Below are 5,947 nucleotides of genomic sequence, written 5' to 3' on the forward strand. Positions count from 1 at the left end.
AATGAAAGTTCTATTATTACTACAATTTCATGCCAATGATTATTCGAGAAGTTTAGAGCTACTTCCTTGTTGATAAATGCGATTTGCCATTGGGGCAAGCTACCCTTAAAAAGGGTCTTCTCTTCTAGTATGGCAATGATATCACAGCTTACTCCCGTTTAGCTCCATATAAGCTCCACGCAAATGTCCTCTTTGGTACTTACCTTAGGGCTACTTACCAATTTTGTTTGTAATAAAAAATAAAGAAACTAAAGAAAATAAAAGAAATAAAGAGACAGAAACTAAACATGTGCAGAGTTGTGTATCCCCTCAAATTAAACATGATTACATGAGCCATATGAACATATAAAATAAATTGAAGACACAGAGCATAGAATTAAAATATTGTGTGGCATAGATCTTGAAAAGAAAACAATAAAAAACTGACCTTATAGAAATCTTGTATGCAAATCTTCTTGAAGAAAAGAAAAAAAAATAAGAAAGAACTCAAAGAGTCTTGAATATCTCTAAATTTCCTATAGCTCTGAATTTTCTCTTTCTCTTTCCTCCCATCATCCTTTTCTTCTCTTCTCTAGTAGGGTATTTATAGGGTTTTGGGAGAGAGGTGTGATAGGATTTGGAGTCTTAGGATGATAAAGTTTAGATGACTTAAACAACTACAATTGCTGAGTCGAATAAGGCGGGATATGGGTGAGGTGTTTCAACCAATAGGAAGAGAGAAAAAATGGAAGGCACCAATAGGGAATGAGGAAGAGGTGTGGTAGGATTTGGAGTCTTAGGGTGATAAAGTTTAGATGACTTAAACAAGCTGCGATTGCGAGTCGAATAAGGCGGGATATGGGTGAGGTGTTTCAACCAATAGGAAGACAGAAAAAAATGGAAGGCACCAATAGGGAGTGAGGAAGAGAGTGGGGTCAAGGAGGAGAGAGATATTTTGTTATTTTAATTTTTAGAAAATAATTAAATGGGTCCCATTTAAAATTCCTAACTAGGCTTTCTTAGGTCCATAGAGCCCAATTAAACTTAATTAGATCCATTTAAGAACTACCCATATTAAATTTAAACGAAATAAAATTTTATTTAAAATTAATTTCCCCAAAATTTTATTATTATTTTTATTTTTTTCAAGATCATGCCACGGAATTAATAATTCAGCTCCATGCCTCCAATTACATCTTACAGTCATATAATTTTTCATCATCGGGTTTCCCACGGCCTCAATGCACATACTCATCACAAAATAAGGGTCTACAGTTTGCCCCCCACTTTGGCGAAAGTTGAAATCAATGCGAAAGCATTGCTCAAGTTTCGTCAAAGTGAAACTCAAATTTCTAATAACTATGAAACATTGGCTATAAGGATCAAGTATATCTTGCTCAGTCGACATACTCTATTTTATGAGACTAGCTACGGTCTCATAATAGTAATAATTGTGTCATGTGAAAAACGAGTGTATCTTGCTCTGTCGACACACTCTGCGTCATGAGACTAGCTACGGTCTCATAACAATGATAACTGTGTCATGTAAAAATTGAGTGCATCTTGCTCTGTCGATACACTCTGTGTTATGAGACTAACTACGGTCTCATAACAGTGATAACTTTGTAATGTGAAAATCGAATGCATCTTACTCTGTCGATACACTCTGCATCATGAGACTAGCTACGGTCTCATGATAATGGAAACTCTATGTTTTGAAATGTTGTGGATTCGTATTTAGGACCGCAGTCCTAAACTACCTACGTATCTCCCTTGCTATCCTGAGGAAGAATCAGACCCACTCATAGTTCGACACTTGAAACTATGGTGATGCATGTTCTTCTACGCCTTACACACCTACAGGTGACATGTTAATGCGTGTTCTTCTACGCCTTACACAACTATGCCATGTGCCCTAAACAACGTCTAAGGACTTACCAAAAAACATCTATCATGAAATGTTGTGGGTTCGTATTTAGGACCACGATCCTAAACTACCTACGTATCCCCCTCGCTATCCTGAGGAAGAATCAGACCCCCTCGTAGTTCGACACTTGAAACTGTGGTGATGCATGTTCTTCTACGCCTTACACACCCACAGGTGACATGTTGATGCATGTTCTTCTATGCCTTACACAACTATGTCATGCGCCCTAAACAACGTCTAAGGACTTACCAAAAAATATCTAATTCATGATTTGAAAAAAAATTAGGATGATTGGGTCTCAAAATTCTCTCTGATTTTTATGCTTCCTGTATGATGCTTCCTATATGATACTTCCTATCATGGGCATGCTGATTTTGCTAGAGATTCTAAAAAAAACTTAGTCCTCTGGGGGACCTCTTTTTGCAAAAACTTTCTTATAACCTCAAATTTTTTTTGAAAAAAATTATTCACCAAAAAAGACTTCCTTAAGGTCACAATATAATTTCTCTATGATTTTTCTTTTTCTTCTCTCCCCCCATGATTTCTGCCATGACTCATTTCTCTTCCATAAACTTCATTCTCTGTGCCCTAAGTTTTGCCTGAAATGCCCTTTTGGGTTTTTATCTCAGCGGGCTTGCTTTAACTTTTGCCTAAGCGGCCCTTTCAGGTTTTCCACTTAGCGAGCTCTCTTTTTTTCTTTTCTTTTTCTTGTTCTTTTTCTCTTTTTTTGAAATTAGACAATCACCAGGATATTCATATCAAGCGCCTATTCTATCATGCTCACAAGACAATAGGTTAAATCAAAATAATGCAGTTCAATTACTTAATCTTTTGATATATCCCTCAAGACACAAAACATTCACAATCATAATTCAATAAAACCTATTCCTGGTTAATGCAATAAAAACTTCTTTATTTATTCAGGTACACCATTACTCCCTCTTACATTTAGTTTTGCTAAATTTCTAACCTTCCAAAGTTAGAAATAAGCTTTATAACTGCCGAATGGCCTTTTAGTTTTCCATCCAGATCTTCTCTCATCTCTCCTTTTGCCTAGACTGCCTTTTGTAGGTTTTCAATCTAGCATTTTTTTCTTTTCTTTTTTCTTTTTCTTTTTTTTTTTTCTTTCGTTCTTTTTTCTTTGACCCTTACTTTTGCCTAGACCACCTTTTGTAGGTTTTCAATCTAGCATTTTTTTCTTTTCTTTTTTCTTTTTCTTTTTTTTTTCTTTCGTTCTTTTTTCTTTGACCCTTACTTTTGCCTAGACCGCCTTTTGCAGGTTTTGACTTAGCGAACTGTCTCACAAAGTACCATTTAAGCTGTCTAAATTGGTGGTTCTTGAAATTCATTCCCATCCAGGTCTGATATTCTTACAGTAGCAAGATCTTTTTGACTATGTGTGGACCATCCCAGTTTGGCTTAAACTTTCCTCTTGGATCAAAAGGGATGGGCCGAGTTTGTTTCACAACCATATCTCCCTCTTTGATCTTTTTTGGCTTCACCTTCTTATTAAAGGCTCTAGTTATCTTCCTTCGATAAGCTTTGCATATGATACAAGGCTCGCATCCTCTTTTCATCAATCAAAGCTAGTTCTTCATATCTCTTATAGGCCCACTCATTTTCTAGGATCTCATCACTCTTAAGGATTTGACCTCCTGCTTAATGGATAGCACTACTTTAATCCCATACACTAAAGAGAATGGAGTTGCCCCCGTGGATGTCCTTGTAGTACTACGATAACCTTAAAGAACATAAGGGAGTTTTTCAGGCCTATCCTTATATATTTTGAACATTTTTTCCCAACTAGAACATTTCCATTCATATGGGGACCACACATTCTTGCATGTACTTCTTTCATTATTTGCTCAGCCTATTTTTCTATCACACATAAGAGTTTGTAGAATTGCCCCCCAGCTAAAGTAAGTTGAGCAACTAATTTATGAATTATTGCTCTATCTCTTTTGTAGGCTGATTACTAGTATTCTCTTACTTCCAGAGACCTCCTTATGTTTTCATACCATTTTCTTTCTCCTTCTAGGTCCACATGTGCTGCTACTAATCCTTCATAGCATGAAATTTTACTCTTCATTAGGATAACTAGCTAAGTCAACTTTTGATCACCTTTTCCTATGGGGACATCAGCGTGGCTTGGGAATCGGCTATCTGATTTTAAGCTCAAGGTATTTGCTTCTTGGTACTTTGTTAACAAGGCTATAAATTTATCTCCTTCTTTTTGGGTTAAATCTTCAGCTAACTTAATGTCTTTAGGATTATTTGGTGTACCCAAATTAATAGAGATCGATTTTGATGCATTAACAAAAATAGATTCTAAATGATTATGAATGCCATGCATATGCCCATTAGAATAAACATCAAACAAGTAAGCAGAAGGACTAGGAATGTTATTGATCTTGGCCTCGAAATCTTTATCAAGTACATCAGAATTGGAAACATCAATATCACTACTGTGACCATTACAAAAGATAGACTCAAACATAGGGGTGTAGCTTTAGGTGTTTGGCTTTTCATGCAGTCCTCAGATCAATGGTGCTGATTTTCTGTTTTAGCTATTTCACATGTGGTAACCCCTAATCATATGTCAAGGTAATTGCCCCCTCTTTCAAGAACTTAGGAGGCTTTAGCTCTTCTTCCTCTTCTGTTAGCTCATAGCCTAAACCATGACTCGTGATCTGCCCCATCATCTCAAGAAAAGTCACCAGACCATCTATATTTTCTTCTAAGCCTGTGCTAAGAAAAAACTCATCCCTTTCTTCATAGTAGCCACTTTTAGATCCATCTAGTTTTTATAGATCTTGACAACTTGAAAATCAGACACTAGTGGAACTGAACCATCTAGTTGTAATGTAACTACGTCCTCATCAAAATCAGTCCAGACATCCAAAGGACCCTCATCATAGCTAGAATTATCATAAATGTCAACAACCATTATAGACTGAGGTTCATTGGGCTTTTGGATGGGTTGGATAGGTTCACTGGGCTTTTGGATGGGTTGGATAAGTTTATTGGGCTTTTGGGTGGGTTGGATAAAGTCAATAATTCTGTTAGGGTTATTTGGGGTGATGGAGATCATGCAGAGACCTGGTGTAGGTGGAAATTTTGGCTAGGCATGGGGCTTTTGGGTTGATTTTCTGGGTCAATTATCCTTTTGGCATCAATTAGGTCTTAGATATCATGCTTAAGTTGAAAGCATCAGTCGGTGTCATGATTGTGGGCTTGGTAGAACCGACAACATTGGTTGATATCATAGCTAGGTGGGAGTGGATTTGGTAGTGGTCTGTGTGCTAAGAGCTGTAGGAGGTCTTGAACTTTGAGACGCTCCAAAACTTAGGATAAGGGTTGGCTGATTTGGAAAAAATCTCCTTGGGGTGTGAGACACAATTTGAACCTCAATAACTTTAATGCCACTTAATTGGCCTACCTTGGGGCCTCTTTCTAAAGTTGACCACAATTGTCTCTTCTAGCTCAAACATCTTGGCGTTCAATATTTCATCAAGCACGGCCATAGTTTTTTTCATCTTAAGTAGTGCAGGAGAAATCCTTACTAGTCTCTTCCATTCCCTAACCCAAGTGACCTAATTGGAAGTCTCTTTGGTGTGTTTTGAGGCTATATAGGATTTAAGGGTTAACCTAAGCATACTATGTACATGAATGTAATGCATGAATGAACTATTTTTTTCTTTTTTTTTTTTTTTTTTTTTTTTGCCTTTACTTTTACAAAACCAAAACTGAACCATACCAATAGAACCAAAACCAAACCATATAAACTGAACTAAAATTGGACCAAAGACAAAATTAAAACCAAAGACAAAAAAAAAAAATCTCAAGAACTGAATCTTCGCCTCCTTATACCTTCAACTCTCACGTGCAGGGTAAGAAAAAATTATATCCTAGGCTACGGTACACTGGACACACCAACGAGGATGGTCGGGGCGATCCTTCCCTCACAAACAAAGGATTTATATCCTTAAAGTTTAACCATAAGTAAGCATCCTCTTGCTTAGCATGGGTTTTGAAATGGAC

This window comes from Hevea brasiliensis, unplaced genomic scaffold (genome assembly GCF_030052815.1).
Source record: "Hevea brasiliensis isolate MT/VB/25A 57/8 unplaced genomic scaffold, ASM3005281v1 Scaf2, whole genome shotgun sequence".
Classification (NCBI taxonomy): Eukaryota; Viridiplantae; Streptophyta; class Magnoliopsida; order Malpighiales; family Euphorbiaceae; genus Hevea; species Hevea brasiliensis.